The sequence below is a fragment of the Accipiter gentilis genome, chromosome 26, assembly GCF_929443795.1.
Source record: "Accipiter gentilis chromosome 26, bAccGen1.1, whole genome shotgun sequence".
Lineage (NCBI taxonomy): Eukaryota > Metazoa > Chordata > Aves > Accipitriformes > Accipitridae > Astur > Astur gentilis.
This window is the reverse complement of record NC_064905.1, coordinates 19439472-19463933: the sequence shown is the minus strand read 5'-3', so window position 1 is coordinate 19463933 and position 24462 is coordinate 19439472.

The window sequence follows — 24462 nt, the reverse complement described above, 5'->3', positions numbered from 1 at the left end:
GTGAGCATGATTTAAAACTGACTTTGGAAAGAGTAATTTATGCTTTGGAGCCTCCTCAGATGTGTACCCAGTAGGAAATTCTGCAGCTACACCTGTTTACACATCTTTCGGCTCACTGAGATGCTAATGAGAAACCCAGCCCTCGTGGGCACAGTGAGAAACTGTAACAGTTACTGAACTCCAGAAAGAAAATGGGGTTTAGTGACTGATTTATCAGCAGGGTTTCCTGTAGGACAGATAATTCACACCAGGAGTTTCAAGGGGCCACTGGGCTGCACTCAGATTTTGAGGTGCAAGGCTAGAGGCTGCATCCAGCAGCCCTGGTAAACACCCAGCGCTCCGGAGCCAGGGACTGTCCGAGCCAAAGCTCCCTTCTACCTCTCTTTCATTTCGCTTGCACCCACTTTTTTAAATCTCTGGCTGCCCTTCATATCCGTGAAGAGTTTTAGACTTGATGGAGCTTCAGATCGCTTCACTCCTTCTGTGAGATGTATTCTTCATTCGTTTATTCTTGGCACCGTGTGCAGTTGAGGGCTTCAGCATCTGTTTAACAACCCCCTGCCCTGAGCCTTAGCCATCAGGGCTGCTTGTTAATTTAAGTAGAGAGAAGCCAGTGTCCTTAGACTCGGGATACGTGCAAGAGTGAGCTGCCAGCTCATCGCGCTCGGTCTGTGACCGTCCCCCTCCGGCTGCAGACGGATGGAGCATCCTGCAACAGTGCGTTGGCTCTCTGGGGACGTCTCTGCCCACCATCGCAGAGCCCCTTAAGCAGTGGCCTTCCTTTGGCAGAAGTGAGCCATGGTATACCTTCTCAGGAACCATGGAGCAGTGGCAACTACTTCTCCAAAGGACCTAAATAAGGCTCGGTGGTAGAGGACCTGGGTCCATTTCCTAAAATCCCCATGAACTTCTTCCTCCAAACCCTCACCATCTCCCCAACAAGCTTCCTCAGGCAAGTGCTGGGGCTAACAACAGAGACCCACTTTGAAGAGCTGGTGAAAAGCTTCTGCAGATGTGTGGAGTTCTTTCCATTAGAGATTCCCCAAACCGGGGCGGCACCAGCACCCTTCCGCACAGCAATAGGTGCCTGCACCTCTTCATGCATCCGGAGTTTGGGTTGAGAGGGGTGGGAGTGAGGAAAATGCTCGGGGAGATTGCAGGATCAAATGGGTTGCTTAAGTACTAGTCATTATAATTTTACTTTGTTAAAGATAAATACAAACACGGTGAAAGAAGAATAAGGCTCGGTGTAAATGGCCTTGCATGTTTAAGAAATTGTTCTCGCAGTTTTTGGATGGGATTATGTGATGTGAATATGCCCCCATCAAAGCCACTTTGAGAGTCCAACCCCCGTCTCATCATTCCCCTTCTTAAAATCAGATTGCAAATGAGCAACAAGACTTCTGCTTAATTATAGCCCGAGGAGTGATGTTTGGGCTGTGAATCACGTTAGATTTCACACTGATAGACGAGGTGTACATGTGCTGATACCATCTGCAGGATGGGCACAGTTCATGGCGGCAGCCTCGCCGAGGTGCACACCCTGGCGAGGAGGCACCCCGCTCCGGTTCATCCCTGGCATGTCCCCTGGTCTCAGCGGGAGCCACGCTGGGACCAGCGAATACATTTATTTTCTGCATCAAGTGTGGCTTTCTTACCGCACAGCCTCGCTGCTCGCTCTTCCTCCTGTCTCTGAAAGCCTTGGGAATTGGAAGACTCCTTTTTTTCTTTGCATAAACAGGACATAAATTCAAAGGGCTTTGATGAATATTTGTTAAGATGCATATTTATGTGCAAAACCCTCCCTACCCCTCAGAAACCATTTAGTTAAAAGAGGATAAAGATGATTTACTTATGCCTTAGGGCTGTTGCTGTTTAAACACTGCATTTATGTCTATTTACTCTGGTATTTACTAAAAAAGCATAGTTAAATTAGCAGTCGTTGCCTCTCCTAAGCCATTTCAGAAGGCTCTTACAGCACTTCTTTAAGGGAACAAACTCAGGGATGAGCAAACCACGTCATTCTGGCTGGGGGACAGTGAAAGCAGACACCCTTTTCCCGTGGCCACAGGGAAAGAAAATGATGTCCAGGGATTCCTCAGTTTGGCAAACTGCTTATTTTGGTGAAAACCCCATCTTTGCAAATTGTGTTGTGGCCACGCGGTGCATGCAGCATCGCTGAGACGATTTGCTCTGTCACCCAGGTTTACGTGCAGGTTCCTGACATCCCATGAACTCCATAAACCGTACGTAAGGGGCAAAATTCCCCGGGACTCTCCCGCTTTGAGCTTGACAAAGTTTTTTTTCTGCTCAGGGATATTAGCAGTAACAACACTGGTGCAGTCGATAACTGGCTGGCTGCACTTAATGACCCGAGGCACGTCAGCTCCTCTCAGCTGGCTCCCAATCCCCAGGAAATGCACCCTGGCTTGATTACTGTCGCCTAAAGAGTCACACATGTACGCTGGGAACCTTCTTTTCATTAACTTAACCTGCGCGCAAAGAGCTGCGGCAGAAACATATTTTTTCAATCAGATAATGCATTTTCAATTAAATGACTTGGTTTCTACCCATTTTCTCTTCCTTTCCTGCTGTACAGGAGCTATCTGTGTTTAATGTTGTAATGGGATCTTACCATAAAGTTGGCTGTGTTCTTCTGAAGTGATGGCAACGGTAATTAAGATGTGCTATTGTTTTCCACTGGGTGTATTTGTACCATATGGACATGCAACGTGACTCAGAGCGAAAAGTGTTCCTGAAAATTCAAGACAAGATGCGACGGATGAGACTTCGTAGAGAAAAGTCACTGAAGAAACTCCACGCAAGCAGGAAGCTGCGTGTTCCCGTACCTGCCTGCCTGGAGTTCCCCTGCAGATGACTTTGGCAGCAGTTTAAGAAACGAGCACACACATTTGTTATAAGCATTATGAATGATATATATGGCAAATGTTTGCAAAGCAACTGAGAAGAAAAGCTGCTGGGGCAGGGCTTTGGGTTTTCAGGCTGCAACGCCACGCTAAGGAGTGTGACCTGAAGATAATATGGCTTTGGGGAGTGCCAGCAGAGTTGAATTAAGCATGAATCAGATATCTTTGTTGAATAGCGAGGTAATAAATGGGGGAGTATTTCTATTCCAGAAACCTTCTTCTCCCTCTAAATGTGCATTTTCCAGAGCTGTTAAACCATGGCTGTTCCACGTTCCAGGCTGGCCTTTGGAGCAGAGTGGGAAACTGCATGTGCTCCTTGCCCAAAAATCAAGAATAAGCACAAAACTGTTCTTTCTCAGATAGAAGAAAGCCATCAGCACCCAGAAAAAGGCTGGGCTGGCCCCAAGGACCCACAGCCCTTCTGTGCAGCTCTGCTGGGAAGCAAGGGAGGGGACTGGTGCTGCCCCACTCCGGGTGCCATTCCCTGGGTCTCTTGGGTTGGTAGTGAGGACAGGAATGGCATTTTGCAGGTGAGGTGACATTCCTCTGGCAAAAATTTATCCCTCAGTCTTGGTACCCGACTGCATTTGGTGAAACTGCTGTTGGTTTTTGCCTCCCCAGGTCCTGTCCCAAACTTTGCAGCTCGTCACACTTGGCGCTGCAACGTGGGAATGACTGACCAAGACCAAAGACAGCTTCAAGTGGCAGTTTCAGGTTGTGCTTAAAAAAATTCTTTTTTAATTTTTTTTTTTTTTTAAATTTTTGAGCAGGCACCAGCTCTCCAGGACCGCAGAGTGCTTTGGGTTGAAATCCTGGTTTTGTTTTGCTGTGGACATAGAAAAGGGGCAAATAAGTGAGATGCTCTTCCAGGAAGGGCAGCATGCAGGCTGGGCGGTCTGGATGCCAGGGGGTCCCATACGGGCTTCGTTGCCCACACATGGGGTGAGGGAAAGGGTATGGGTCAATTTATTCTGTTTTCTTTTTAGTATCACCTCAGAGTTAGAGAAGATCCCTCATTCTGAAAGTGGTTTTTGCTTCGCTAGTGTGACTTCAACAGTCTGCTGAAGAAAGTGGTACAAAAGAAATAACATTTGAAGCAATTTCCTGTGTATAACAAGTTAAATAGCTCTGCAATGAAACGTGAAGTAAATAACTTTGAAGCATAGTTATTCTTTGTTCTTGGTTTCAGTGGTGAATTTCTTAGAGCTCGCATGGCATGGAGGAGATCTTTTTTCAGGAAAAAAACCAGTAAAAAAAAAAAACAACCCTTGGCATGTTTAATGGAAATCAATCTGAATTGGAATTTCAACTGTTAGTAAATCAATGCCATCCCCACGATCTCTGTGAATACTCCTCCGTTCCTTAAAGATGATGCTCATATTTATTTAAAAAAAAAAGCTGGGGAGTGTTTGGTATAGAGTGAGTTAGACACCAACATTGCTATAAGCAATCACAAAGGATTCTGAGCTCCTGCAACCCATCTTTGAGAGAACAACCATTGCTTATAGCAGCCCGCTCATTGCCTCCCTCTTACAAGGTCACGCTGCGCGATGCACCCGCGTCCCTGCTGATGGTTGCTCCGAGCAGAGGCGTAGGTGGAGAAGCTCTCCCTAGGTCATGCATTTCCCAGAAAATACTTTTCCTGTGCCCTGAGATGGCTGAAGACAAACTGCCTATAAGTGGTCCATGCTGCGCACCGCGGCTCCACCTCTTTAGCAGTGGGGCTTGGCAAATTGGGCAGTTTGCCATTACCTCTCTGTCCTGGGAGGTTGTCACTCATCCCTCGCGGCAGCTTCTGCCCAAAGTGATCCATCACCGTGTCAGCAGCAAGTCCTCACTTGTTTCCTTCTATGGATCAGAATCAAAAGAAAGACACATCCAGGGAAGGGAGGAACAGATCTACATGTCTTGGTGTCATACTCTCAAACGTGTTTTTTTTTCAGGGTGCGTGACCCCCGGTGAGCACCCACCCCACCCACACTGTGCGGGGACAGGGGTGGCACAGTACCAGGCGTGCTGGGCACAGAGCACAGGCACGTCTCTTGAGCTCACTGTACCTTCCCTGGTGCCACTGGGTGCCACTGGGTACCACTGGCACGCCAAGGCCCTTGCCAGGTAGAGCAAACATCATACAATCAATCCGCCATCTGAAAGTTACTTGCTGGTTTTCACGCTTAGGTTACCTGGCTGACTCTTGCATCTATTTATTGCTTTTATATTAATTAGTTTTCCACATCCCACAATGTCACAGCTTTTGTCTTAGGCATGAACAGGACAGATGACCAGACTCTAGGAGATAAGCACCAACCCTTGGAATTAGGAATCTGAATGTCCTTGAAGATACCAGCTTTTGCCCAGTTTCACGTAACTTGGAGAATGAGCACTTCTTAAAAGCACCATCGGAAGAAGGGTGCTGCGGCATACGGTGCCAGTGCCCTCCTTGAGTATTTTTCCTGCTGGAAACATGCAAAGAAAGGACATTTCTGGGCTGTTTGTGCAGATATTCACAGGTCCTGAGTGTGCAACGTGCATCCCTCGGTGCTCGCACCGCGAGCCCTTACCTAGTTACTTGCTGCATCCCATTTTTTTCCCTGTGGCAGCCTTCCCGTCCCTACAGACAGCACAAGCTGGAGGAGGCTGCAGGAAGAAATGGTCTTTCCCCCATCTCCACTCCTGGAAGAGAGGCAGAAGGACTGCATGCACAGTTAACACTTGCATTATCTGCCCCATATGCAGCCATCTGGTTCTGCTGAAGTTTTTTGATCTCTCAGCCGGGTTTGATTTATGTGGCAAGAGCAGCGGCATTCCCACCGTAGAAGTTGAGCGCGATGGTTAACGTTGCCACTGCTTAAGGGTAAAGCCGGATCCCACCAAGGCTGAGTTTTACATTGCCCCTTATTGGACACATCTGCTGAGGGAAAGGCTCTCTCCTCGCCGCTGGCCCGCTCCGGCTGGGTTCGGGCCAGGCAACGTGAAACCCGTTTGCATTTTGCAATGCCTAATGTCTTGGTTTGCAGGAACGCCGCTTTCCTGATGATCGACGGTCAGGAAAATGATGCTGAAGGGTATTTTTGCACTACAAAAAACCCCCAAAGCAGGGAATTTTAACTTGGTAGAAGGAGGTTTCTGTCTTCTGTTGTGAGGGTGGCGGCATCAGGTTTGGCGTCTATATGATGAAGAGGTTCAACGAAATATTTTGTGAGGGCAGTGCTCCTCAGAGCACATTGGCATAGTCAGTTTGCATGTGGGGAATGGAACAGTGCCACACGTTGCTCATCTCATGTCCTGGGTCATCCTCACGGACATCGATGGTCTTTCTCCCTTTCCTTCACCTCACTGTGGGTGTGAAATAGAATATTCAACGCTCGCAAAAATTTCTCTTTGTGTTTGGTTTTTTTCAGATCTATGTCATTAACATCACATAATATGACATATCATGATGCATTATCATAGCTTTTTACACTATTTCCTGTATTACATGACATTTTGCAAAGTTCATGAATGAATAGTTATTAGTTCCAGCTAAGAGACCTGACTGTTGAGGGGATCTTTCCTGCCTAGGAGGCTCGCCAAAGAAAAACTGAAATATGAAATTAGTCCAATCCAGAGCTCCTTATCTTCACTTCCTAGTGAAATCCAGCTGACTCGGGGTAAGATGCATCCATTTTCATTAAAAGACCATTGTACTGGCAGACAGTATTTTGGGATGGGAACTAAGGAGAGACAACTTCAGTTGAAATGTCATAGGAAAGTTGGGAAGGCAAAATATACTGACCCAACCCGGAGTGAGTGCAGCGTTCTGCAGCAGGCAGGGCTGGTAAGCCCTGCAAAAAGTGATTTGTGAAGGTTTGGGTGAGTTTCTGTGATGTAGATACTGGAAGGAATTTTTATGGGATCTGGCCCTGGAATCGAGAGGATTAAATAGCAAAGGAAAATTCAATGTGCTATTCGTAACTGATAGCGCACAGAAATGATAGTTCTTGTAGCAACTGGAATTTGAGTCACAGTTGCCTGTAGCCAGCCATTTCCAACCATCTGTGCGCAGAGGCAGCCTGGGAGTCCGGGCTGAAGAAATAAGCTGAGGCAGCCCTGGATTTCTTCCCGGCTTCGGGAAGGATGTCCCATGGTGGGAAAAGGGGACACAGCCCCCAGAACTTTTTTGAAACCATTAGTCCACATGGCAAAATTTAGTCCACGTGGCAAAATTTAGTCCATGTGGCAAAATTTAGTCCATGTGGCAAAATTCATCCACGTGTACTGAGTCGGAGGTGCCGAAGGGAAGGTCCACAGCGCAGTGTCAAACCCAGCCGGAAAATGCACAAGACAGGAAACAAATCAAAAACCTCTCTGCAGTGATGCAGCCCACGCTCCTGCCCCGAGTGCAGCAACACGCTGTGTATCATGTGCTGCCATGTAACGCTGATCTGCGTTTCATCAGCAGGGTTTGTGCTTTTTGCTATTGGAATTAAACCAAAATACAGCAATGTTGTGATCGGGCTTCCAGGAGAGAATAAAGGAGGTAATATGGTCTGGGGGTTTGAGCACAGGACTTGAAATCGATTTAGGGTCCAGTCCTGTATCCTGGTAATTCAAAGAGTTTTTCTGGGTTCAGATGACATGGGCCTATAACCTGACTGTGCTCTTGTTCTGTCCCGTGTCACTGTGAGCACGGTGGTACTCAACTAATTTACAGGTATTTGGAGGAATGCCTGCAGGCTGAGATGGAAGTGGTGCAGAATGATTACCTTTTGCATTTTACATGGGCACTAACTCTGAGCTTGAATTTTGCTACCCAAATGGACCCTTGAACTGGTGTATGGTGCTGTCGCCAGGTCCCACCTATGTAAAGAAACCGGAGTGTCCAAGAGAGGGCGAGAATCAGGGACCAATCCCACCCCATCCTCTACCTGTTTCACCCAAGCCAGAAATATTGGGGTTTGTAAAGGCAATCAGCTGCTGCCGAGCCTTTGGGAATTGTAAAGGTGCTTCCGAGATTTTCTGACTTGTCTAAGGATCTTAATTAAATGACTCAGCAAGCGACACGCAACTTTCCGGAATGCCGAGAGCCCTGCGTCCACCGCCGCAGCCGACCAGTGGTCCGAGTCTCTGGAGCTGCTTGGGATGGAGTGATGCTGCGGCCGAGGGGTGCTGAGCTGGCAGCGTTGGTCCCCGTTGAGCCTGGGATGTTCTTCTCTCCCAGGGCCACAGCAACAAACCTGCGGGATGCCTTTCCTGTTAGATAACTTGCATTTTGAGTTGGGTCATTGCCCCTGCTGCAGAAGGTGGTGGGGAGGAGGGAAGAAACGCCAGGCCTGCAAATTAGCATCAAAGAGTTGGTGCGAGGTTTATGGGGACATTTACTAGTGTTGTTTTCATTATTTACACCAGCCTTGATTCTAGGAGTTCTCATTAAAAGTGTAATAAATGTAAAAATATTTTACAGGCCAATAAAAGTTCCAAAGCAAAAATAACTTTATATAGTGTGATTTTTTTTTTCTTTTACAAAATACTGTGTGGTATCATCTTGAACCTGCTGATTGTGGATGGGATGAGAGAAGCCCCTCTATTCTGGTGCAGTGTAAGGGGACAGGCTGGAGCTCAGGACTGCTTTCCAGCCAGCTAATTTGTCAGGTAATGGGTAACTCTTGCAGTCACTGACTTTGATGAAAGCATATTAGGCCAAATACAACTTTTTTTTTTTTTTTTTTTTTTTTTTTTTGAAGGGGGGGGAGCAGGGAGAGAGAAAACCAGATCATTTATATTATCGTTTTTATTTTTTTTTCTGGTTTAAAAACCATGAAATGTATCCAGAAAGGCACTGGCAAATAAGGGACTGAAAAAGGGAAAATACATTAATATTTTCAAGTTCTTCTATAAAATATGTTTGGGTAAACATACTGTGTGTAGTCAGAATTAGCCTATAGTTTCTGGAAGTATGTTAAACAAGGAGAGTGATATTTGCCAAATCCTCTGTTATGGTTTTGGGATGTGCAGTCTTCTGCAGAAGGACAGAACTGAAATGAGGAAACACTTTGGAACGAACTCAGCTTGGAGGTAATCCAAAAATCTTGTGGAATGGGTGGAGACGAAAAAAAATTAAATTTAACCATTAAATCATCCAGCAACTTGGCATCTGCGGCATTTATCTTCTTGTCCCAAAGATAATAATGTTCCAAAGTCATAATGACATCTAAACATCTTTGATCAGAGAGCAGACAAATTGGTCCAAAAATGCTAAATTTGGCTGTCTCACCCGGGTTATCCTAATAAATACTGAGTCAGCTTTGCAAACGGAGTGGTTTTCAAAAGTGTGGAATGAACGTGGATGTGCTTGACCTAAAAGAAGCTGGAGGTGTTAGTTGCAGCAGCCAGTGGACCTCCACTTGCTTGAAAGCAAATTTATGATTCCTGGGTTTTAGGCTCTGGCATCTGTAAATACTGTGAATATTTTTTTCAGACTGACTCTAAAAGCTGCCTTCATAATTTTGCATGAACAACCACTTTTGCATATGCAGGGTTTTAGTTGCAATTTTTAGCACTTTGCAAAGCTAAGCTGATGGGCAAGCCTGTGCTTGGGGAGACAAACAGGGATGAAACTGGTTTCTACTAGAAGAAGCCTCTGCTGTTTTCTCTACCCACTTACTGAGCCAACTTGTTGTCAGGATCAGGAGAGCATTTGCTAACAAGCACCGGAGACGTGCCATCATCACAAGGACCGTTAGTGGCACAACCAGCCCAATGCCAGTTTTGAAATCCAGTTCAAAAACTGAGTGAAGCCAGGCAAAAAGACGGAAGCATTTGCATCCCATCTAGCAGGTATGAGCTGAAAGCTCAGGAAGACGATGCAATTGCACTACAGATTAATTTGGCCTTTTGACCCGAATCTTCCACTGCTGGATTTTTTGTGTATGTCTGTGACCACAATAGAGACTTTCTCTGTGAGGCTACTCAAAGGGGAGGCACGAGCCAGACAAAAGTCACGCAACATTTTCTTAGCAGGAAATAAATTTAGATCCTTGCATTCCCCCCCCCCCCCCCCCCCCCCCCGCTAAAATGTTGGAAGGAAATGTGGGGCTCAGAATGGGATGATCGCTGTGAGAAAACATGGCTGGTTTTACTGCCCTTGCTATTGTGCCCTAAGGCCACAATTAGGTCTGGAATCCCATTGTGCCGGGCATTGTCCAAACACAGAGGAAGGAACAATCCTTGACTCAGAGGTCTGCAGTATTGATTAATCTTTATTTGTTTGTGTAATTACTAGTTTATTATTAAATGCTGCTGTTTGCTTTAGAAGGGAAATGTTCTCAGTTTGGAAATAATGAGTCCAGGTATCAGTCATAGCATAAGCCATTCATTGTATATATGTAACATGGAAATATTTTCCTCTTTTTCATAGGTGACTCTTGAAGTTTCAGGCTTTCAGGCGATCTGGGGAAGTTACACTCACGGCCCATGAAAGCCTGTGTGACCAGGATTCAGAATTCCTGGAAAGCTGTTGGGAACCTGCATCCTAAAATGACATGCCACTAAGCCCATGTGAGACAGCGGCAGGGCTAGGACTAATAGTATCCCATACCCCAAGCTGGTTCTCTTGAAATAGTATCTCTTGTTTCTGCAAAAAATGGATATTCTGTGAATATGCTTCTACAAACCATTTTACTGCAAAGTACACTTAATTTAACTTCCAAGACACTGGTAGCCTATATGTCCCTACTTTGGCTGCTGGCTAAAATACCATTTTCTTGTCCACACATTGATTTTGGCTTTCCCATCGCAATGCTGTTATCTCTTTTGCTATCTCATAAATTACAGGAAATTCAAAACTGGATGCAATCACAACTCATAATTTGAAATGCTAATCCTTGGCCTGTCACTCCAGCTGTAACACATACAGCTTGCTCTATTAAACTTTAATGTCTACCCTAATAGCCATGTGAGGCTAGAAATCCAGGGATTAGCTTTGATTCCAGTTTAACTACTGATAGGCGCCTGTAGTATTATAAAGGACTCTTTCTCTTCTGAGGAGTGCTGAGCATCTTTGCTTTGGTTTGTTTATAAGCTACTGAAAGTTGGTCTAACAGATTTTCTCCAAAAAGGACTACTATAAACTGGGTTTAATCTAGCTGAAGAATGGTGTACTCAGAGCAGCAGTGACTCGATTTCTCACTCTGTGTGTGTCTGCTAGGGAAAGAGGTGAATTTTCTTTAGCAGTGACATTCAGGACCATCTGGATTCTGCGAGTGGGTGGAAGATTGGGTAAGAAGCAACCAGATTATGTAAAATGGGCAAAAACCTGGCCCTGTTGAAACCAAGGGTAACATTTCCACTGACTTCAGTAGGGCCAAGATTGTCTGTGGTATTTCAGATTGGGCTAAACGTCATTTGCATTGTCCAAATAGATGCTGGCAAGGGAGGTGATTATTGGTTTTGGTTCTGTCTCTCAGTCACATGAATGGTCTCTCCATGTTGTGTTGATAGGAAGGTTAAGGAAGGTGTAAGAGCACAGGTCTGGTGTTGTTCTCCTGTGTCAAAAGTAGGTAGAATTCACAGGCATATAGTCTTCTGCACAGTTACTGCTCCTGAGTTGTATGCTGGAAATCATAGAATCATTAAGCTGGAAAAGACCTTTAAGATCACCGAGTCCAACCATAAACCTAACACTGCCGAGTCCACTGCTAAACCACCTCCCTAAGCACCACATCTACAAATAGGATGCTTCTATAATTGTTAGCTTCTGTGGATACAACAAGACCTATTTGGATTATGGATTGGGAACTCTTTTGGCAAAAATGTCTTATTTCTTTTGCAGAGGAAGATCTGGTCACTGCCCCAAAGAATGAGGTTGCAACCTGTTCTGCAGCATGAAGATCTTGCCACCATAGTGCCTGTGGTTACTCCATACTCCTGTGGTGTGTCATTGCAGCCATCCATTCAGTTCCACTCAAAGACCACCAAGGAGAAGTGAAGCAGGAGAAACTGCTCCTGCAGATACCTTCAAGCATGTTGGTGAGCAGAAGAGGACTGTGGAGGCTCAGCTGATCCCCAGTGTGGCTGGAGGTCCATCTTTGGAAGCAGCTTGCAGAGGTTGCATTTCTGTATATGGTCTGTAAAACCTCTACAGCTGGTTGGGAATGAGTTTTATGAGGATGTTTTAAAATTTGGAACACAACAATGAGTTGAACCAGGAAGTTTTTGTTTGTTTGGGTTGGTGTTTGTTTTGGTTTTTTTTTTTTTTTTTTTTTTTTTTTTTTTTTTTAAGAAATGTATTATTTTTTATGCAGCTTGCACTGGGAAAGATCTCTTGGGACCAGAGTAACATCTCTTCCAAAGCACACAAAGCCCAGAAAGCTAAACAGCCTGACAGGGGTGGCACTTCTCTGCCAAACCTCGTGGTTCATAGACTTGCTCTGTGTGGCTTGAGTAGGAAACACAAGTATCGCCTGGCATCATAGCTTTGGGCTGGAGATATTCTGTATGAGGCAGAGTTTCCCCCAGCACATCATTCTTTCCTCAGTTGTTCAGGGAAAGATTTTAGTTTTGCCTCGATTTGGAACAGGACCCATTACTGAAGCTTAAGATTTTTTTTTTTTTTTTTTCCAAAACTGAATTCTTGTTGTTCAGCCAGTCCTCACTGTCTCAAGGCTAAGGCGATCCCCAGGCACCTCCAGGTCTTCCTTTTCATACAGGATCTACCTTTTAGCATCTGGATGCTCTTCTCTGAGGGAACACCTTGTCCGCTGTACTCCAAGGCAGCTGATAAGTTTAGGTGGGATTTTTGGGATGACTCACCAGCTTGTTCCAATCCCTGATAGATTTTGAGGATGGCCTTTGGCTGTGAAAAATGCTCACCCCTCTGAATCCAGGCTTATTGGCTTCCTGAGTATTTTATAAGGATTCGGTGTTACTTTTTCTTGAGATTATGTTGAATTGGTACCTGAGTTGCTGGTATAGATAGGTGGAAATTTTTAATGACTGCTGTGTGTGGTTTATAGCTATTTTTGTGCGTATTTTCAATAGCCACAATGGTTACACCCATAAGCTGGAAAAAAAGAAATCTCTTTCCCATCTGCTGGCTTTTCTCGCAGCTCATGTATATTCTTGTTTATTCTGCCGGGCTTCCAAGATGGAAGTTTGTACAAACATTTTAAAGTCTTGAGAAACAACAACCAGAGGCAGAAGGAGAAAAAAAGAAAAACAAGGAGCAGGGAGATCGGCTTTCAAGTGGGTCTGTACATCCTTTGCTTTATCGTCTCAGCTTCAAGCTGGCATCGATTTTTATAACTCCTGGGAGATGTGGAAGCTCCTATTTGCTGCTCTGTAAATGAGTATTACATGTTTCTTTAATGTATATTCTTTGGAATCCATCCCCTGGCTGCATAGCTCCATGCTTCCTGCAGATTAAGTACCTACGAAGGAAATAATAATCACAGCAGATGCCACCCAAATACCTGTAGGTGATCAGATAACCCAACCCGCTCTACAGCTTTCAAAAATCCTGAGTCAGGTGTTTGCTATCCAAAGATGTTTCCTGAAAAAAATAATTTCTGGGGTTTGCACACCCAAACTTGTTTCATCTCCTCTCATAGCTTTTGCTGCAGAGAGATAAGTGATCTCCAGAGACACGAGGAGAAGAGGTTAAGAGGAGGGAGATAGGTAGGAGAAGAATGCTCTCCAGCTGGCACCAATGTCTGGGAGTCGTCTTGTGAAGAGATGAATTTTACACATAAAGGAAAAGCAAGTGGATCTTGTTCATCTGGTTTGCCACTTGTGGCTGATCTAGCAGCATCTCCAATGTTCATCATAAGTACAGTTAATGCTATTTCATATAATTCATTGATTTCCATAAGATCTCCATTGGCCATCCTACCTATGCAGGGAGCCAAGTGTGCCAACTACATTTCGATATTAACTGTAAGTTGAAAAAATAGAGAGTGTCTGATTTTCACACTGAATCACCCCAGCTGCAAGTAGACGTTGGCATTAGCTAAGGATGCTGGCTTGGTTATGGTCCGCAGGAACTCACGCAGGGTTTAGGGGACAATTCCCATCTTCCATGGGTTTCATGCAGAGGGAAGCACGACTCCGTATGGTTGCAGGACTGTGGAGGCCAGGATCTGTCCTAGCGCACCCCGCCGGTCACAGAGGAGCACCCACCACCCGTGTGCCGGTGACCGAGCCCACAGCCCGTGTCGAGGGCACCGACAGACCCGAGCTGCCGAAATGGCGCAAACAAAATAGCTGTGCGGAGGAGAGCCACGTCCGATGGGTTGCAGCTGTCCCGCTGCCTCCCGGCCGCCCCCGCCCCGCTCCAAATGTAAATCATCACCCTTTTCCCTTTTAACATAACAGTTGTGTCATTTAAAAGCTCAAAGAGCTGAGAAAAAAGTCTACTTGTTTAGAGAAACCATTAAAACAAATTATGAGCATTTAATAAATGGGGAAAACTGTCTGTTTGTCATAACACAGAATTTTTCCTTTAAATATCCAAACAACCGCCCAAAAGGTTACTTGTAGACGGGTGTGTTGGGGGGATATTTCCAGGGTCAGTCTGCACCGGTGTCCTTGCTGGGAGCCTTTGGCCCAAATCCCGGCCGTAGCGAGCACAGATGGGTGGAGGGCTCAGGGTGGGGTACAAGGCTGTGCTGAGCTCCCTCTGGGGCTGGCGATGGAGCACGGCAGCTTTCCCCTCCAAAGTGGTACCCAGCCGGGCTGGCACGTGTTGCCTCCACCTTGGAAGAAGGATGGGAGCATAGTGCATGTACCACATCGTGCTCGGCTCTATGGACCGCGCTGGGCTGCTCCGCGGGGAGGAGGGTCTGCCTCGCATGCAAATGGCATTTTTGTAAAGCGTCGATGCATCTCTTGAATAAACAGTATATACAGGCGACTGCCTTTGGAGAGCAGTTCAGTGTTTTTCTCACTTCCCGTGATATTTCTTTTTTCAAAATATTTCCTGATCCTGAGCTCCTTCCTCAGGTTGGGGGAACATTCAGGTTCTAATCTGCGGTGTGTGGGCCGGCCTTTCTCCAGTTGTTTAACAGATGATTACTTTGGATAGGATTCTCTTGGACAGGCAGAGAATCACCTCCACAGTGCCAGGGCTGCCTTCACCCTGGGAGCTGGGAGTGACCAGACCGTGCTGCGAGATGCTGGGCTCATCTTGCCAGCAAGTATCTCCTCCAGACAGTGTATTCAGGCTCTGGAGCTGTGATCTGATCTTTAAGAGCTATTAAGGCCTTGGTCCTTAAGAATGATTGATTACCGGCTAAACCTCCTTGTAATGAGCCTCTTTAGGACCTACCAAAGTTTGGGAGAAAACCTGCCCTGTGTTTTGCTGCTTGGTGACTCAGGAGCCTGGAGGTAAATAAGTCCTTAGCTTTTAAGTGCACGACATTTTACTCTATCACAGGATTGCAGCTTCACTGGTCTGAAACCTGCCTTCTGGCTCCCATTTGGCTGCTGCAGGCATGGAGAGCCACAGGATGCCTGCAGTCAAGTTGTCTACCAGCTCCTGAGGGCAGCAGACACTGTCTGAGCCAACCCTTCTGCACATTGGGAGCTTCAGCGTTGCAGGCTGCTAAGGAAAGGCGAAACCAGATGGGCTCCAATAAACCTATCGCTGCCAAGCTCCTTGCTGTTTGCCAGGCTGGCTGTTGCATCCCTGCCACTGTTCATCTACTTCTGATGGTGCCAAGGGCAAGCTGCTGAGCGCTTGGGGCGCTCGTGTCGTATGCCCTATGTGGAGGCTGGCCAACTTGATGGAAATATCTCAGCTTGTGGCTGGCACCTCTACGGAGTGCTTCCACAGTTTTCCTGAAGTGCTTGGTGCTGGCAGTTTCTACAAGGTAGTTGGCCAACGAGGGGACCGCATTTTGTGCTGCTGTCATGCTGGAAGTGGGCAAAACAGAGGGAAAACAAGAGAAAGACCTTTCTGGGTCTGTCTCCACTTTGGCTGTGGGTTCCAGCAACACAGCAGAGTGGGATATATACGGTGCAGCTTATTGGAAGAGGGCGTGCAAGATTTTACTGAATCGGTGTAGATACATGAATTTGGAGATGGTGATTTTTAAGAGCCCGTTTTAAGACTTCTCTGTGGGGTTCATGGGGAAGAAGTCCTGGGAAGACCAGAGTGAGAAACCAGCATTCAACCAAGAAGGCACTCCTGTAGGGACAGTGGCAATGTCATCAGTGAGAGCCAGCGCTGGTTAAGCCGATCAGTCAGGAAGAACTGGGAATGAGAAAAGCCAAATAACCTGGGTTTACGATGAGGGAGGTGGCAAAACATGTGGCCTGAACAGGACTTTGGGCTATGCTAACAGAGGGAGGAAAGGAAAGAATTGGAGAAATGACATAAAGACAAAACAAAAAGGTTTTGAAACAGCCTCAGTGTGTGGGCAAGAGTAAGATGTTAATCACGCTTAACTGCTCAATTACAGGCTTTGTCACGGGCAGATGGAGCAGAGGTGGCAGCTGAGGTGGGGACTCCTCTCCTCCGAAAATGCCAACAACCCAGAGGTCTGGTCTCAAAATACAGAGTAAAGCATTTTTCTCCCTCACATCACCTTCCCATGAGCTGAGCTGGTTCTAGCCCAGCCTTCCACGTCCAGCCAGCTTGAACCTGGCATTTGGGATAAAGCAAAGTGTGGAGACAGATAAAGTCTGAAGGGCCTCACCTAAAAATAAAAGCACAGTTGAGAGATGCTGATACAAGGGGACACTGCCCTTCAGGTCCACCCTGTCCCCGGTGTGAATATTGACTCTCTTAATGAGAGAGGTGCTGTGTCAGGTCTGCATTTCAGGTCGATAACGAGTATTTTATTACATTCCTAACATTAAAAAAGAAGAAAATCCTTTTCTTTTAGCCTCCTCAGTTCTTTAATCTCAGAGCCCTCCTCGGTCAGATGTGCGGAGACTTTGTGAATCGGGAACAAATTCTCCAGCTTCTCTCCCACAGGTTTTAATCCCTTCTTTTGTTTCACCATGTGGTTGTGTAAGCAGTTCCCTTGAGAACAGGGCTCCAGGAATATATAATTAAATCAAAAGTTTGGCACTAATAAGTGATCTTATCACTTTGTTGGGCTTTTTTCAGGCCTTTGTGTGATATTCCTAGGCCGCTCATTTGAAGTTATTTAATTACAAGGCCCCCACAATAGAGCCAGGGCCTTGGATTTTTTTTTTTTAATGGCGTATTATATCATGTGTTATGATGCTTTGTGCACCAGGTGACCTAGGAGGGGCTGACAACCCTTCAGGACTGTCACTGACAAAGCTGACTCTGCAGAGATTGTTTTTGCTATGAGTAATTACGGAGGAGAAACTCCTCTTCAAGCCCTAACAAAGCAAGTGGTTGAACCCAGAATATCTATCACCATCAAGCTGGGCACTGGAGCCCACCAGGGAGCGTGCCCTGCTGGGGGCAAGAATAAAGGAGAAAGCAAGCCAAATCTTGTGAAAACTCCCATTCCCAGTGAGTTTTTCTACATCCCGTGCTAATCAGAGAGCTGTGCCTTCTTCTGATGTCCGCGGGCGGTGGAGGCGTGTGGCTGCCGTGACCTCCATAGGGTGGGACGGTTGCCCAACACAGGTTTCTCCATGGGTTGAACCTCTCCATTGTTCGGCTCCAAGCAGTGATGAGGTATCAGGGTGCAGCCCTTGCCCTTGAGAAGCCTCAGGGCCTGAGTTGACTAGGTGTGAAGTTGTTTAAGTACTTCAAGATGAAGATAAGATATGGAGATTTAAAAAAACTCGATTAGAAACCTGCCATCTATTGAAGTGCATTCTAGGTAATGGGATATGTGTGCTTAGGATGGAGTTAAAATTGATAGGAAACCAGCTGTTTGTAAAAGTGCCTCCTCTAAACTGTCTTCAAATCACCCAAGCACCTCTGCATCTTTCAGTGCCAAAATAATTTTGACAACTGACCTGCATCTCCTCCCCAAAGAACGCGCAATATGATTGAGAACGACGTGAAACGTGAGTGCAATAACACAAAGGAAGGCATTGGCGTAGTGCAGTGGTATGATTACACAGTGGCATGGCAGCATGTGCAATACGGTGCTTTCAAAACCCCAAAGCATGTTTTGGTTTTGGTTTAAGGAAGGATATTCTTCCAGCCCCCACCTCTGCTCTAGCTGCTGGTCTGTTCACGGCTGCTGGTCTGCTGGGGAGGTGAGAGCTGGGCTCCCATGAGCAGGGTGAGAGTAGGGGATGGTTAGATTCAACCTCACGTAAGATCAGAAGGAGCCACCAGCCAGGTGGACGCAGAAGTACAAGCTTCACCGACGGTTCCCCCTGCTAGATATTTTCCTAAATGCATCCAAGCTGTATTTTCCCCTTTTGTTACTCTTTTGCCCCGTAAAATGTCAGAGACCCCTCTGAAGTTTCAGGCTTTCAAGCATTATGCAATCTGCGATGGAAATGGGCTTTTAAACTGGTCTGTTTGCTCGAAAAACCTACAGTCTCTCAGCAAAAACTGCCCCCGGGAAACCCTTCCCCCTCTTTAAACAGCAAATCTGTTTCAAGAGCTTCAGCAATGCCAGCACTATCTCTGGGCATGACAGTCAGTGGAAACCACTCTGCTTTCCGTTGGCCATGTGACTCGGGGTAAGACCTCTCTGTTGTTTTAATCCATCATCTGAGAACCTGCTGATTGATGCTCTGCAACTGCCCTGGCGCGGTTTGCTGCGCACCTGAGCCCGGAGCTGATTTTGGAGCTGCATCCCCTCGCTACGCTCAGGCAGAAAGCCCTCGATCTGAAAGTCAGGTGCTAATGAAATAACTGAAAAGAGATTAGCGTACCCTTACTGTGTCATTTTCAGGTCTCATTTTGTTGCTTTTCTACCCACTTGGAATGCTGCTCCATTTACTAACTTCTTATTTGCTTTACTTCCAGCTTGCTTACCTATCATCACTAATTACAGAACAAACAATTGTAGTAATACAGTAATGAATAGCAGACTTTTTTTTTTTTTTACTTTTTTTTTTTTTTTTTCTGTGTGTAGGTGCACCTGGTTCAAACATTTAAGATAAATGGGAGTGACTTTCTAACTCTCCTCTCCTTTGCCTAGCAGCAGAATTTCTATCAATCCATTCTGGGATGGTATGAGCAGGCAGCAGGAGGTTTTGCCAGTAGGCACAAGGAAAGGGTGTTCTGACATCTGCCAAAACCACAGAGTTCAAGGCTTGCTGCTGAGCACCACCCCCTTCCATTTTTAATTCCCCCCCCCCCCCCCCCCTTGACTTTGTTCTGGCATTATTGTGAGCAGTTCTTTGTGATCTGGGTGACACTCAGTGACATAATTGGTTTTGGCTGAGCTAAAACTCCTTACAGCAAGCCTTAGTGTGGCCCCAAATTCACAATTTCACCATTAATTCAGAAAAAAGAGAAATTCAGAAGAGAGACTAAACCCTTTCCCGTACCAATACCCTAATGCAACACAGCGCTTGGCTTAAGCACAAGCACAGCTTCATTGATTCCGCTGCTGCTCTGTGTAAACTTATGTATTCATGTAAGAGTATCTCTTTGATCTGGACTTGGGATTACAATGGAACAAAAAGCAATGTAAGCCACTGTTAAGTACATCAATAAAAACACCTCACAAATGAAGCTTAAGTAAGCCTTAAAATGTATCTGGAATAGGAAATTACCTATTGTAAGTGAAATAGATGTTGATATAAAACATTTAATTAAAATGGAGTTAGTGTTTCAGTTAATCTTTCTGTATTTCCTTTCGTTGTTGTATGCGGTTGGGCAGAGATGTGTCCCTGTCTGGACTGGGAATGGCTCTGATGGGGGACTGGCTTCCACCTTGGACCTAAACAGCATTTGTGACAGATATTTTGACGGTATGATATGATTCAAGGGAACAGTTTGCTTTCAATGAGTTATCATAATTTTTTTGTTTTTTTTTGTAAAAAATCTTCTTCTACTCTAATGATACCCAGGGCCTCCACCCTCTGGAGTTACTAGCATTTCTGAAAAGCAGGTGTACAATTCTGCTACAAATCTACTTACAGGGAGATATGATCTGCTTAATGGAAGCAACCCCTGAGTCACCGGCTGAACTGGTTTGATGTTATTTTGGTGTAGTGCTAACCAGTTGTGCACTAGGATAAATCAAGAGTCACTTTTTGAGGATGCAAACATCCACTATTTGCAGGACTGTAATGAATCATCCTCTCTGTCTATTCAAGTGGACCTTTAAAATTATTGCCAACTCTAGAAATAACAAAAACGTTTGAATCAAGCCTCAGAAAATTGTGAATTTGTCTCAGAGGTCTTGAGCTCCTCCTCCAGTAGTGTGAGGAAGGTGTTTATACCTTGCCTTTTCATTCCTGAGCCTTCAGCTTAGGAGTAGGGTAGCTTTTTCTGCAGCTGGCTTGGGTAGAAACATGCCTTTGGAGAAAGGAATGTTGAGCTGCTCGCCTCTCCAGCAGCTGAGGATTTAAGAAAAATGCCAAATATAGATGTCACTCCCCAGATGCATGGCAGCAACTTGGCACAGCGCAGAGGATTGGGAAGGGGTGAATGCAACGGTGCATCCCGCAGATTAACAGCTGTCAGGCAAAGGAGATAACCTATCGCAAAATAGTGGGGACCAGGTGGGATGAGGTGCAGCAATTGCACAGTGTCCCCTTGGGCTCCTCCTTGCAGAATCCATCTCTCTGGGCACTTGTGCCTCTGTCACATCTGTCCCAGGAATCCCCTCTGGCTCTCCCAGGGCTCGCAAAGTTAGGCGTGAGCAAACACCAGAGCAAAGCCAACGAAGGAGAAGGTTTCTGCTGCATTCAATGTCCCAGGAGAGGGTGAAATGCTCTGTGAGACCCAGCTCCAGCGCTGGACTGTGGGGATGCCCCTTCCCTGCAAAATGGATGTCTGGCATCTGGACACTAAATCGTGTCACAAAATCGAATATGGATGCAGGGAAGGTTCATGGGGAAAGGAGGTGGTGTGTGACATTCAAAGTGCTATAGCAGGACTTTAGATGGTTCCTTGGGGCGGTCTCTCAGCGGGACGCGGGCTGATTCGGGGTGCTCATCCTTTTGGGTCAGACCCTCCCTTCGGTTTGCTGTATCCACGCTGAGTCCTTGTGTCCGCGATGTATAATCGAAGGAGCACATCTGATACAGATATAACAAGGTCTCTGTTACTGGCTTTACCACTTTGTACGCCCTGATTTCGTGGCTGTATTTTTACTGGTGTAAAGCACTATGAGACGCTAGTCCTGCTGCTGCTGGAGCCGAGGAGCAGTGCAGTAACTACCAGCGTCCCGTGGTGAAATGCTGGACTGCAGCAAGGAAACGCCTGGGATGAGGTGGTATCCTGAGCCTGACGAGGGCACGCTGAGGCCAAGCAGGAGGAAAGCCCGGGTGAGCGGAGAAGGAAGGACACGCTCTCCTTGGCAGCCGTTCACTTGCACACCGGGAGCGGGAATCGTGCATCATCCTCGGGTCACGGCTCCGCCTCGCAGGAACAGCTTTCATCACCTGGCCCCAGTGTTTCCCCAAGAGTTAAAAACATCGACCTGCTGGGACGTGCCTGAAGCCTCCAGAGGTGAAGGAAAGACCAGGGCTGGGGTGGAGCCACCCGCACCCCTGCCACCGCGGTGCTTCACAGGGCACAGCACCCACGAGGGCTCCTCGTCCCCGTGTCGGTTGGTTGTGCTGCTAGAGGAGGGTGCACTGCGTGGGTGCTCCCCAGAACCCACTCTGGATCCTGCAAGAGCTGCCCCGGTGTCCAGCCCTCCCCGGTGCCGCCGACCTCCGGCGATGAGATATCACCCTGGCGATGGTGCGCCCACCTGGTGCGCAAGAAGGATGGGGTCCTCTGCGTTCGGAAAAAAGGGGTCTCTGTGTACGGCTCCTAAACTTCAGCTGGGTTTGGGGCTGGAGCTGAGGGTGCTCCTCTCCCACGTGAAGGTGCCTGCCAGGCCGAGCGCTGCGGGGACGATGGGTGGAGAAACCTTCTCTGCAGATGCCAACACAGTTTACGTGTGAGATAAGGCCTGAGCTGCGCTGCACAGAGAGCAGAAGGGAACTTCTGGGAATTTCAGACATCTGGAGAACTTTAATGTAGAAAACACAGATGTTTATAGATGCTTGCTGCAAGGTCAGGGAGGTTCGAAGATCATAATTTCGTGCTTGGGCATCTAAGTCCTTTTGCAGATTTCTTGGCTCCATCGTTTGCTTCTGCAATGGCAGAGGAATGATTTGAATTAGAGCAGCATATAAGCTGCTCAGCATAAATGGGCTTGCTACAGCCACATGGAACAGATCTCTCTGTGTCTCACTTTCCTCTTAATTCAAATTAACATATTAATAATTACAGAGGTGTTGGAGGATCATCAGTGTGTGGTCAAAGTCTCAGACTTACGTGTGAAGTTGCATAGGAGTTCAAAGTACTGTTACTGTCAGTTTATCACTCATTACATTAATCCAATTAATTCATGCCCTTTTAAAATATTGACTGGCAGGTATTCTGTTTTTCATATTAAATAAAGCACATTATGGTTATAGCCACAGTGCTTCTTTTATTATTTTGCGTGAGAGCAGTTCTCACCATTTGGTCATCACCAGGGCAAATAACATATAATGGGGATATTTCAACAGGAGGCAATGAGTGCGACTTCCTTGACCTGGATAAATTGCACTGGGCAAAAAACCCCCTCCAACAGCTCCAGTGGGTACTGGGGACAGACATAAACTGGTTCCAAATGGGACCTTGGAGCTAATGCTATGCCTTCGCCATTTAGCTACAAAACCGCCTTTCGCTTTAAAATAAGACTTAGATAGGATACGTTCAAAATACTACCCATTAATTAGGCAAAAAAGCTAAGCCCTCCTTTCCTCCCCAGATCCAGGGGAGCTGAGGGCACCAGCCTCCCCAGCACACGGTGAGAGGTGATTTACTGTAGCCCCAGCACAACGGGTATTTTCTGGGGCTGCGGCACATAGACATGCCATTGATAATTCTGCCTTTGTTTTGATTGCTTCCAACTGCAGAATGAGTGAGACTTAATTGGCAGAAATGACCTCATTCCTGGCTTGATTAAGGTCTCCATATGTGTTTTATAAATAAAGTAGTCTTTGCAACTGTTTTATCACTTGGAGGTTTCAGCAGACTAAATATGATTTATGGTGTTTTGCCTCTTTCCCTGAACGGGGACTATTTCTGATCACCCACCTTTCCTGCAACGGACGACATTGGCACGTCGAAAGCCGACGGGAGCATCGCCTGTGCTCGCTGGTCCTGCTGTGGTGGCTCTGGAGGTACCCAGGCATCATCCAACCCCTTCCTGGGATGTTTGCCCAGCCCGAAGCATGGCTGAGTGGGGGGTTTCCATGGGGTTTGCGTATGGCATTTGGCAGCATCAGCCCCATCCACGCAGCACGACCCAACAGGGCTGTGAGCTGCCGTCTGCAACGGGCTCCTTCACGGCACGGCCAGGACTTGCCCTGACAGCATTCACGGGCGATGGTTGCATTGGCTGCCAGCTGAATTCCCCTGCTCCCTTTCTTGTTGTGTTATAATAAAGGAATAAAGCAAATATATGCATTAAATCAGGCTTTCACTAATTATTTGGGCTGCAGCGTGCAGCCTCCTGCAGCGTTGGGAAAGGCTTTTGGAGGGGAGCCCCAAGGGGCACCTCCATCCCAGCGAGCTGCCGGATCATCCCCCGAGGGCAGTGGCTGGAGATGAGCTTCAGCACGGGACCTGCCATCCGCTCAGTCCTCCCAAATCCACCCAACGTGAAGTCAGAGTCGGAGGTGGAAAGATGAAGAACGGTCGGATGATGCTAGGCAGGTGCTAAGCTGTGAAACCCGGAATAGCGCTTTTAAAAGAGATTGTTAGACAAGCAGCAATGGGGGAAAAAAAAAAGAACAGAAATAAAATCAAAGCCTCGTGTGTCTAATAGGCTGCTTATTCCACTCTACATCATTTCAAATCTCTTTGTTTTCCTGTAGCTGTATTGCTTAATGCAAACTTCCAGAAATCATGAGCTTGGCTTAGAATTAGAGCTGAGAAATGTTTCATATCAGTTTCTTTTATTCGCTCTCTGAAGGTTGAACATTTTGCACTTGTGTGCCTTTCAGGAAGGCTGGGAATGCATTAAAAGAAAAAATGAAAGCTTAAATTGTTAGGTTAAAAAGTGATCTGAGCTCTAAATCATCAGTAAATACAGACAACTCATGATAAAATGGTGAGAATTGAAATACTATTAGACATTTACAGAGATAAGGAGATGAGGTATATTTAGCGGGATTCTTGTGTCTTAGCATTTGGTATTCTGAACTGTCTAGAGAGAAACATGCTGATTTCCTCGGATTACTTGATCATGGTTCACTGAGTTCAGGTTTTCTTTCCTTTCTTATTTTGCTGCTAATTCAGTAGCAGCGAATATTCTTGTGAATTTCATGCAGCTAAGCACATTTTTTGAGAGAAAGAATATCTTTTCTAACAAAGGTAATTTCCTATGTGAAATGCAGAGGAAAAAAAAAAAGTTGGTTTTATGTAATTGTTAGTTCTGAGGTTTTA